The sequence below is a fragment of the Hemibagrus wyckioides genome, linkage group LG19 (assembly GCF_019097595.1).
Source record: "Hemibagrus wyckioides isolate EC202008001 linkage group LG19, SWU_Hwy_1.0, whole genome shotgun sequence".
Taxonomy (NCBI): Eukaryota; Metazoa; Chordata; class Actinopteri; order Siluriformes; family Bagridae; genus Hemibagrus; species Hemibagrus wyckioides.
The window spans coordinates 18,247,501-18,260,000 of record NC_080728.1 but is presented as its reverse complement, the minus strand read 5'-3'; the positions used below and the strand labels follow the sequence as shown (position 1 = coordinate 18,260,000).

At 41.3% G+C, this 12,500-nt stretch overlaps 1 protein-coding gene across 1 annotated transcript in view; it reads right to left on the bottom strand.

The window, feature by feature from the left end:
- Positions 1–12,500, bottom strand: part of exoc4 (exocyst complex component 4) — a 191,918-nt gene that overhangs the window by 108,418 nt on the left and 71,000 nt on the right. The window lies entirely within an intron of this gene.

Below are 12,500 nucleotides of genomic sequence, written 5' to 3'. Positions count from 1 at the left end.
GTAGTGATGATGTTAATGATGATGATGGCGATGATGATGATGATGGTAATGGCGGTGATGATGCTGATGATGGTGGTAGTGATGATGTTAATGATGATGATGGTGGTAGTGATGATGATGATGGTAATGGCGGTGATGATGCTGATGATGGTGGTAGTGATGATGTTAATGATGATGGTGATGATGGCGATGATGATGATGATGGTAATGGCGGTGATGCTGATGATGGTGGTAGTGATGATGTTAATGATGATGGTAATGGCGGTGATGCTGATGATGGTGGTAGTGATGATGTTAATGATGATGATGGCGATGATGATGATGATGGTAATGGCGGTGATGATGCTGATGATGGTGGTAGTGATGATGTTAATGATGATGGTGATGATGGCGATGATGATGATGATGGTAATGGCGGTGATGCTGATGATGGTGGTAGTGATGATGATGATGGTAATGGCGGTGATGATGCTGATGATGGTGGTAGTGATGATGTTAATGATGATGGTGATGATGGCGATGATGATGGTAATGGCGGTGATGCTGATGATGGTGGTAGTGATGATGATGGTAATGGCGGTGATGATGCTGATGATGGTGGTAGTGATGTTAATGATGATGGTGATGATGGCGATGATGATGATGATGGTAATGGCGGTGATGATGCTGATGATGGTGGTAGTGATGATGTTAATGATGATGGTGATGATGGCGATGATGATGATGGTAATGGCGGTGATGCTGATGATGGTGGTAGTGATGATGTTAATGATGATGGTGATGATGGCGATGATGATGATGATGGTAATGGTGGTGATGCTGATGATGGTGGTAGTGATGATGTTAATGATGATGATGGCGATGATGATGGTAATGGCGGTGATGATGCTGATGATGGTGGTAGTGATGATGTTAATGATGATGGTGATGATGGCGATGATGATGATGATGGTAATGGCGGTGATGCTGATGATGGTGGTAGTGATGATGTTAATGATGATGATGGCGATGATGATGATGATGGTAATGGCGGTGATGATGCTGATGATGGTGGTAGTGATGATGTTAATGATGATGGTGATGATGGCGATGATGATGATGATGGTAATGGCGGTGATGCTGATGATGGTGGTAGTGATGTTAATGATGATGATGGCGATGATGATGATGGTAATGGCGGTGATGATGCTGATGATGGTGGTAGTGATGATGTTAATGATGATGGTGATGATGGCGATGATGATGATGATGGTAATGGCGGTGATGATGCTGATGATGGTGGTAGTGATGATGTTAATGATGATGATGGCGATGATGATGATGATGGTAATGGCGGTGATGATGCTGATGGTGGTAGTGATGATGTTAATGATGATGGTGATGATGGCGATGATGATGATGATGGTAATGGCGGTGATGCTGATGATGGTGGTAGTGATGATGTTAATGATGATGATGGCGATGATGATGGTAATGGCGGTGATGATGCTGATGATGGTGGTAGTGATGATGTTAATGATGATGGTGATGATGGCGATGATGATGATGATGGTAATGGCGGTGATGCTGATGATGGTGGTAGTGATGATGTTAATGATGATGATGGCGATGATGATGATGGTAATGGCGGTGATGATGCTGATGATGGTGGTAGTGATGATGTTAATGATGATGGTGATGATGGCGATGATGATGATGATGGTAATGGCGGTGATGCTGATGATGGTGGTAGTGATGATGATGGTAATGGCGGTGATGCTGATGATGGTGATAGTGATGATGTTAATGATGATGGTGATGATGGCGATGATGATGATGATGGTAATGGCGGTGATGCTGATGATGGTGGTAGTGATGATGTTAATGATGATGGTGATGATGGCGATGATGATGATGATGGTAATGGCGGTGATGCTGATGATGGTGGTAGTGATGATGTTAATGATGATGATGGCGATGATGATGATGGTAATGGCGGTGATGATGCTGATGATGGTGGTAGTGATGATGTTAATGATGATGGTGATGATGGCGATGATGATGATGATGGTAATGGCGGTGATGCTGATGATGGTGGTAGTGATGATAATGATGATGGTAATATTGGCGATGATGATGATGATGGTAATGGCGGTGATGCTGATGATGGTGGTAGTGATGATGTTAATGATGATGATGGCGATGATGATGATGGTAATGGCGGTGATGATGCTGATGATGGTGGTAGTGATGATGTTAATGATGATGGTGATGATGGCGATGATGATGATGATGATGATGGTAATGGCGGCGATGATGATGATGATGATGATGGTAATGGCGGTGATGCTGATGATGGTGGTAGTGATGATGTTAATGATGATGATGGCGATGATGATGATGATGGTAATGGCGGTGATGATGCTGATGATGGTGATAGTGATGTTAATGATGATGGTGATGATGGCGATGATGATGATGATGATGGTAATGGCGGTGATGCTGATGATGGTGGTAGTGATGATGATGGTAATGGCGGTGATGCTGATGATGGTGATAGTGATGATGTTAATGATGATGGTGATGATGGCGATGATGATGATGATGATGGTAATGGCGGTGATGCTGATGATGATGGCGATGATGATGATGGTAATGGCGGTGATGATGCTGATGATGGTGGTAGTGATGATGTTAATGATGATGGTGATGATGGCGATGGCGGTGATGCTGATGATGGTGGTAGTGATGATGTTAATGATGATGATGGCGATGATGATGATGATGGTAATGGCGGTGATGCTGATGATGATGGTAGTGATGATGTTAATGATGATGATGGTGGTAGTGATGATGATGGTAATGGCGGTGATGCTGATGATGGTGGTAGTGATGATGTTAATGATGATGATGGTGGTAGTGATGATGATGATGGTAATGGCGGTGATGATGCTGATGATGGTGGTAGTGATGATGTTAATGATGATGATGGTGGTAGTGATGATGATGATGGTAATGGCGGTGATGATGCTGATGATGGTGGTAGTGATGATGTTAATGATGATGGTGATGATGGCGATGATGATGATGATGGTAATGATGTTAATGATGATGGTGATGATGGCGATGATGATGATGATGGTAATGATGTTAATGATGATGGTGATGATGGCGATGATGATGATGATGGTAATGGCGGTGATGATGCTGATGGAAGTGTGGATTCCTAGGGGCTATGGAAAGTATGCTGAAACAGCTGAACAGGAGAAAGGAGGCCATGTTTAATGTATCAGGAGCCTCAGCATTCAACGTGATTGTGTTAAAAGGGGCAGTGTCCTGTTTAAATTTTTAATAACACACATATAAAGATTTATGAGCTGACTGGAAGCGCATCTACCAGTGGCACTCGTTTTCCTCCTAAACTCTGAGTGTGTGTGTGTGTGTGCGTGTAAGACAGTGTACACCGGGCTTGACGGATGATGTGGGCCTGTGGGAGTCTCAAACCATCTTTGCAGATGAGCAATAGGAGAAGGAGTGTGTGTGTGTGTGTGTGTGTGTGTGTGTGTGAGAGAGAGGTGGAGGGCAGGAGAGTCAGCTGCGAAGGAGCATTTCTATCTTTAGCTGGCGTTTCCCGGTCATCAGTTCTAATCACTGCTTGGGTTCTCCTATCTGTGCTCTTCTTCCTCAGTTCTTCCTCCTCCTGACTCGCTGCTGCTCTTCATTACACAGACATGGCATAGACCCTCTGTAGCACCGTGTGTTTTATCTGCGTTTACACACCCCGTCTCTGAGGGTTCTTCAGAGAGGTGAGAACACGGCCATCTCACTCAGGTGAGGAGGGGGGGAAAGACTAGGAGAGACGAGGACTAAAATCATACAAGTGTGCTGAAGACAGACATACAGACAAAGGGGGGAAAAATAAAATAAAATAAAATAAATAAATAAATAAATAAAAAGAAAGAAAGAAAGAAAGAAAGAAAGAAAGAAAGAAAGAAAGAAAGAAAGAAAGAAAGAAAGAAAGAAAGAAAGAAAGAAAGAAAGAAAGAAAGAAAGAAAGAAAGAAAGAAAGAAAGAAAGAAAGAAAGAAAGACAGGCGGAAAGTCGGGCAGAAAGACGGACGGAAGGAAAAGAAATGAAAAAATATGAGATAACCAATAAATCATTAAAATCAGGAAAGATGGATGGATGGATGGATGGAAAAAGGAAGGAAGGAAGGAAGGAAGGAAGGAAGGAGATAAGCAAGAAAAAGAATCAGGAAAGAAAGAAAAAGCATCAGGAAGGAAGGAAGGAAGGAAGGAAGCAAGGAACCAAGGGAGGGAGGGAGGGAGGGAGGGAGGAAGAAAAGAAAGAAAGAAAGAAAAAGAAAGAAAGAAAGAAAGAAAGGAAGGAAGGAAGGAAGGAAGGGGAATGAACTGAAAAATAAGAGATAAGGAACAAAGGGTAAAAAATAAATAAATAAATCAGAAGAAAGAAAGGAAGGAAGGAAGGAAGGAAGGAAGGAAGGAAGGAAGGAAGGAGAGGAAACAGAAGAGAAAGAATGAGAGAAAGGAAAAAGCGAGGCTGCTGAGGGAAAGTCCACTGGCAGCTGCTGAAGTGTAGAAATGAAGAGGAATTGTTGATAAACTCTGTGTAACTCTAACAGGATAAAATACCCTGAGTGACTCATTAACAGAATAAACACTGGACTGCCTGATAAACTGCTGCAGCATCAGAGGAATCAAGCACACTTCAGGTCACACTGTTACTGTACAATCACCACGGCAGGAAGAGTGACGGAGGAATAAGTGTCAATCTTCTGCACAGCTGGAAGCCGTGAGAAGCACACAACATCTGCAGTTCAGAAAAAAAAAAAATAATAATAATATTCACCTTCAAAATGCAAAAAGCGTGGGGCTTGACCGCCCCTCCCCCCACACATCCAATCTAAAATACAATATTGCCTACATAGGCAGCATTATTAGATCTGTGAAAGTTAGCAGGACATGCAGCAAAGTTGCTGAAGTGGCAGTTTTTCTTTATGAGCAACTCTTTTGTAGTGTTCTAAGCGCTTTCTTACCTACTCATGCATAAAGAGAGAGAGAGAGAGAGAGAGAGAGAGAGAGAGAGAGAGATGAGAAATGTACAGACAAAACAGTAGATGCTGCTAAAACAAACAGGCTTCTGCTAGCCGCCTGACCTTTACTGCGATAATAAATAAATAAATAAATCAATGAATTACGGCTTCCTCTTCCTGATCTATAATGCAGCATCACATTCGCGGCTACGCTTCCGGGACTTAACGTGGGCGTGTTTCGCATTTACCTGGAAAATCCTTGGATAAATAAAGTGAGTGAAGGTTTTATGAAAGCTGGAGATGAGCAGAATCTGAGGGATTGTGGTGTGACTTGTGACTTATATACAACAGTCATGAGCTCTGAAATCAGATCGATAGACAGACAGACAGACAGACAGATAACAGCTACCATAAAAAGAAGAAAGTAAAAGACAAATAATGATTGGAGCGCAAGAATAGAAAGAAAATTAAAATGGAAAGGAAGGAAAAGGAAGAAGACAAAGAAAGATGGGAGAGTAAGAATGAAAAGAAACAGAAAAAGAAAGAAAGAAAGAAAGAAAGAAAGAAAGAAAGAAAGAAAGAAAGAAAGAAAGAAAGAAAGAAAGAAAGAAAGAAAGAAAGAAAGAAAGAAAGAAAGAAAGAAAGAAACAAACAAACAAACAAGCAAAGGAGAAGACTAAGTGGATGATAGAAGAGCAAGAATGAAAGGAAAAACATAAAAGGAAGGAAGGAAGGAAAACACTGAAAGAAAGAAAGAAAGAAAGAAAGAAAGAAAGAAAGAAAGAAAGAAAGAAAGAAAGAAAGAAAGAAAGAAAGAAAGAAAAACAAACAAACAAACAAACAAACAAAAGAGAAGACTAAATGGATGATAGAAGAGTAAGAATGAAAGGAAAAAACATGGAAGGAAGGAAGGAAGGAAGGAAGGAAGGAAGAAACCACTGAAAGAAAGAAAGAAAGAAAGAAAGAAAGAAAGAAAGAAAGAAAGAAAGAAAGAAAGAAAGAAAGAAAGAAAGAAAGAAAGAAAGAAAGAAAGAAAGAAAAGCTTTAACAAAAAAAACATGATCAATGAAGAAAGGAAGAAAGAGAAAAGAAGAATGGAGAATGATGGAAAGAAGCAGTGTAATGTAAAGAAATGAATCATGGCTAAGTAATAAAGTCTGTTGGTGTTTGATAAATAAAGCGAGTGAAGGTGTAGGGAGGTGGAGGTGAATGTGAGGGAGTGTGGTGTGACTTTATCTGAAATCAGGTGATGTGATGATCTTACTGAGTGGATGAAGTCCAGTCCATTGCGGTGGTGAAGCGGTGGTGTAGCGGTGGTGTAGCGGTGGTGTAGCGGCGGTGTAGCGGCGGTGCAGGACAGGAGACGCACGATCCTGACACCAGTGATAATCGCTAATATTGTAAAGTGACACCGCCTGCAATTAGTGCTGCTTGATGCATTTCTATAACAAACAGGATGAAAACTCCGGCCGTCCATCATGGTGCTCTCACTTAGCCAGCTATTTTTAGACGGATACATGCGGCAGGGATAACACCAGATTAAAAATGCATTAATTACAGCCTCTTGGGGCCGATTCATTGCAGAAGGCTGAATCGACGCTAATTTATATTTGATTAATTGTGCGGCTCGATAGGCCGACTTCTGAAACCTCTCAAGCCTGGAAAAAGCTGATGAAAGATTTACCTTCAGGAGAAATGAACACATTCTCCTGGTCATGGGGATGATGGTTCTAGCTGTCGCTCTAGCTGAAACAGTTCTCTGGGAATTTATCCTGTTTTTACAGCATCATACGACGGTGAAGATCAGGTCTGTCCAGTTTGTGTGAGTTTTAGATTTCAGATCTTAGCTGCCATGAGAGTGTGATCTTCTCCTGTAGTGCTCCATCAGGACCAAGACTTGTGGAGTTCTGACATGATTTTCAGCGCACCACGAATGGAAAGAGTGACCGAGTTAGAACCTTCCTGTGAAGTCGATCCGATCATCAGTCATTGATCTCTCATATCATCTTGAGGAACTGCTGCTGACTGAATGCTTTCTGTTTTGTCTCAAGTCATTTACATTTATGGTATTTAGCAGACACCTTTATCCACAGCAACCTATATTTCTACAACTTAGCAAAGAAGGGTTAAGGGCCTTGCTCAAGAGCCCAGCATCAGTGGACCTGGGATTCGAACTCACAACCTTCTGATCATTAGTTCGACACTAGAACCTCTAGTGTGTGATGATCTGTATGATATGAACGTTAACTGAAGCTCTTGACCTCTAAGCTGTAGATGATCTGAGGACGTTGTAGATGATACGAACACATCGTCCTGCTGCCACAGGATAATAAGAGAAGAAGCACAGATGGAAGGAAGGAAGGAAGGAAGGAAGGAAGGAAGGAAGGAAGGAAGGATGGAACGATGGAAGAAAGGAAGAAAGGAAGGAAGGAAGGAAGGAAGGAAGGAAGGATGGAAAGAAAGAAAGAAAGAAAGAAAGAAAGAAAGAAGGAAGAAAGAAAGAAAGAAAGAAAGAAGGAAGAAAGAAAGAAAGAAAGAAAGAAAGAAAGAAAGAAAGAAAGAAAGAAAGAAAGAAAGAAAGAAAGAAAGAAAGAAAGAAAGAAAGAAAGAAAGAAAGAAAGGACAAAAGAAAGAAAGGACAAAAGAAAGAAAGAAAGAAAGAAAGAAAGAAAGAAAGAAAGAAAGAAAGAAAGAAAGAAAGAAAGAAGGAAGGAAGGAAGGAAGGAAGGAAGGAAGGAAGGAAGGAAGGAAGGAAAGAAAGAAAGAAAGAAAGAAAGAAAGAAAGAAAGAAAGAAAGAAAGAAAGAAAGAAAGAAAGAAAGAAAGAAAGAAAGAAAGGAAGGAAGGAAGGAAGGAAGGACAAAAGGACAAAAGGATGAAAGAAAGAAAGAAAGGAAGGAAGGAAGGAAGGAAGGAAGGAAGGAAGGAAGGAAGGAAGGACAAAAGAAAGAAAGAAAGAAAGAAAGAAAGAAAGAAAGAAAGAAAGAAAGAAAGAAAGAAAGAAAGGAAGGAAGGAAGGAAGGAAGGAAGGAAGGACAAAAGGACAAAAGAAAGAAAGAACGAAAGAAAGAAAGAAAGAAAGAAAGAAAGAAAGAAAGAAAGAAAGAAAGAAAGAAAGAAAGAAAGAAAGAAAGAAAGAAAGAAAGAAGTTTGATTTTATGGGGGGGGTAACCAAGTTAAATCATCAGCTTTATATAAATGCACTTGTTGACTAATAATAATAATAATAATAATAATAATAATAATAATAATAATAATAAGACCTGTAGTAATAGGAATAACACACAGTAACTCATCAGTGATTATTATCTGCATGCTTTAAAGCGAATTATTCCACACTCCTTGCTTTTCCTCTAGAAAAGTTTCAGCACTTTGGAAAGTACATAAGAAAAAAAAAAGAGAAGGAGTTCACATTGTGTGTACATTTCTAACCCGCAACCCAAAGAACTCCATCTCTATGGGGCCACTTTTCTTTTCCTAACCTCGAGGTGAACACGGGAGGCATTTGTTCAACAAGAGCACCACAAAATAAATATAGCACACACCGGATCAATGGCTCGCTCTAATCTCAGTCAACACCGAGGGAAATGAGAGGAGAGGGGGGAAAAAAGGAAAAGTAGAAAAAGAAGCAGATGGAGAATGCAAAAGAGAGAATATTGAGTGTGTGTGTGTGTGTGTGTGTGTGTGTGTGTGTGTGTGTGAAAAGCTGTTATTACAGATGAAGATTATTGCTCCCTGATAAACAGCCTCAGTTGGACCATCAGTGAGCACTAAACAAATTCTCTGCATGCCTCCAATCAGGAGAGCTTATTGTTGATTGGGATGGAGGAGGAGGAGGAGGAGGAGGACGAGGCTCACGGTTCAGTCCAACACACCACTTCAACCGTATCAAGAAAGTGCGTGATCAAAACACCTTCACAGAGTTACCCAATTCGTCAGGATGTGATCTGATCTGAATCATATATGCAGAAACACATAAACTGATCAAACCACTGACAGGTGAAGTGAAGAACATCAACACTGGCACCTGTTAGGGTCTGGGATATATTTTACAGCAAGTGAACAGTCAATACTTGAAGTTGATGTGTTAGAAGCAGGAAAAATGTCCAAGTGAAAGAGTGAACTTGACACGGCCCAGATTGTGATGTCTAGACGACTGGATCAGAGTGTCTCCTGGTGTGCAGATTTTAGAACCTACCAAAAGAGCTCCAATAAAGCACACCCATTGATCCAGTGACTCATGAACCCCCAAGATCTGGTCTGATCCCACAGAAGAGCACCGAAAACGCGAAGGCTGGCTCTGATAGAGAGGAGTCAGATCACACAGAGCATCACAGCTTGCTGTATATGGAGCTGCAGAGTGTCAGAGTGACCATGCTGACTCCTGTACACCACTGAAGGACCCTACACTGGACACGTCAGCATCAGAACTGCACCAGTGGAAGAAGGAGGAGGTCTGGTCTGATGAATCAGGTTCTCTTTTACATTATGAAGACATCCAGATGTGTGTTTGTATCATTTTCCTGTTGATGACATGGCACCAGGATGTGAGGAAGGTGAGCTGGAGGAGGCAGTGTGATGTTCTGGAGAATGTTCTGCTGGGAAACCATGAGTCCTGCATTCACCTGGATGTTACTTTGATACGTATCACCTATCTAAACACTGCTGCAGACCAAATCCACACCTTTACAGTAACAGTATTCCCTAACAGCAGTGTCCTCTTTCAGCGGGATAATGGGACCTGACACACTGCATCTATAGCTCAGGAACAGGTTGAGGAACATGACAAAGAGTTCAAACTCCCCAGATCTCAATCCAACAAGTGTCTGTGGGATGCACTGGACAAACAAGTCTGAACCATTGAGGCCTTTTGCTAACATCATGGTGTCAGAAGCCACAGCAGACCTTCAAAGATCTTGTGCCTCGATGCTTCGGAGCTGTTTTGGAGGCACAAGGAGAACCTGGATAATATTAGGCAGGTGGTTTTAATGTTACGGCTGATCGGTATATCAGATATATGTATAAATCTTTCCACTTTAGCCCCCAACTCATGAGTACCCTGCGCCCAGTGAACATTTCCTTGTAGAGCTGCAATCACTCCAGTACCACGTCGGTGCCAGTCGTAATCACCGGTGATCAGGAATGCAGGAGAGGGGAGAGATTACGGTGAGCCACACAGTCACCCCCTTTTCAAAATGCCAACCTCAGTCAGGGCAAGAGGCTTTAAATACCACTCAAATGTCAGCAGGAGGCCCCACACAAGTCAAACTAAATTACCTCCTCCCTGCTCCGGCTCCCCCTTGCTGCACTCACTGCGGCAGGTGTGTGTGTGTGTGTGTTTAGGATAGAGGGACCACACAGGCATGCACGATAATCAAACAAGGCGCGGAAAAACAAAAAAGATGCCTAAACACACACACACACACACACAAATCCTCCAGGGACGACTCCTGAGTATCATTAGCTTTCTGATCAATATCCTCTAGCTTTATATTTGCCTTTCTACTATGGAGCACAAACAAAATATCTCCTATAAAATGACACCTAAAACCCAAACACACACACACTGACACACACACACACACACACACACACTGACACACACACGCACACAGAGCGAAAGAGATCGATCGCCAGGGAGAGATCCGATACTCCGTTAAGTGTTTTTTGGACTTCCCAATGTAGTGAAGAAACCGGGGGAAGAGCCAATATATTAGAGTGTAAAGTTCGGGATGAGTGTGTGAAGTTGCCCAGAGGGAGTATCGATTAACTGCTGGAAAAAACTGGGCACCTCCTCCTCCGTCCAACACGCAACGTTAAACGCCGTGTCGACGATCCATGCTCCTTAGGGTTTCTCTCGACTCCCAGAATTGCCAGGCAAATTGTTGCTCAATGGCATGATATTGATTTAATATATAGACTGGGTTTCGCTGAGGCAGCCGAAGCAGAGCTTATCAGTGTTTAAAGTAAGCATCGATTGCAGGATTGTATCAATTAGAAATAAACATGCAGAATCCAGACACTGGGGGGAACAAAAAAAAAAACAATAATCCAGTTCTGAATAATGGAAGCCGTTGTTGAAGACACGCCAGAGATGGAGTATATAGCACCTCAGACTTTCCACCAGATCCTTTAACAAACAGGAAGTGCTTTAACTTTAAACAGTCAGCTGTTTATATTGTGAATCAGGTCAAACAGAGTCTCTGGATATTATTAATAAAAATGCTCGATTCTGATTGGTTAAAAGCAGTCGATTCATTTCCCATAAGCACAGATTTATAATAATGTGCTATAAAGGATATAATAAACACGTCACAATAATCGCCGTCTCTGTAAGGAGTCTCCAGTATCAGTGCTGAGTAACAGGTTTTAAGGACAGAGATGTTTACACTTTCCCTATAACATGACACGAAGTGTTTTCACACCGCTCTAACCGCCGGTTCTCATCAATCTACACCACGCTTTTACCCCCTGGGGTAGAGGAAGGTTTCCACGTGTAATTTAGAAGCAGTTTTCTGAAGGTTATGAAACTCTGCTCTGATGCAGCATTAGCATGGATTTTACAGTCTGAACTCCACATCACGGTACAGTGTGAAACGATGCGGTGTTGGAACGTTACGGCCAGTTGCTTAGCAACAGAAAACCAATCAGAAACTGAACAGAGCGTGAAAACCAGGACGTAGAAGCGCTTAACAACTCTGTAGATAGAGTGAGACGGCAAAACACCGTGTTTGTTGCTGTACTAACCCCACACTCACCCCACACTCTCTGTTCTCAGAGCCTCTTTGTACTGACTATAAAGACTAGGTCACTCCTCATAACGGACGTCTGAGAGAAATCTATGTTTATGAACAGAAACGCTGAGCGTTAAACCTTCTTCACACTCTCAACTTGATACTTGAGCTGAAGAAGAATGGTTTGTGTTCGTAAAATGCTGAAGATTAAATCCTTTTCATTGGTCAAATCTTTTCAGAGACTCCTCGCTGCATCGGGTTTTTGCTTAAATCTACTGAACAGGACACACGGTGAATGTTATTACATCACAAAATATTAGAAGCCAATCAGGTTCCATACTGTATGCAAATGCAGGTTTACCAAACTGAGTAGGACATGGAGTGTTTAGGTGTTTGGGGCGTTTCTAATTTGCATATCCGGAAATTCTGAATATGATCATATAATATCGACACTGTGAAAAGTGAGAAGGCTGAGAAAAGTCAAGGCAATGTTTCTGTGAAGTTGTAGAGATTTAGCCTTAACAAATCTTGGGTGAAGTTAAAGAAACAATCAGAACAAACTGCTAAAAATATATTATTAAAGGGATATTATATTATTATTATTAATATTATTATTATTAATATATTATTATTAATCATTATATTAAATAAATACATAAATAAATAAAAATTAAATAAAGTAAATAAATAAATGTTAATATTATTATTTAGTTTTATTATTGTTTTTTAACACAG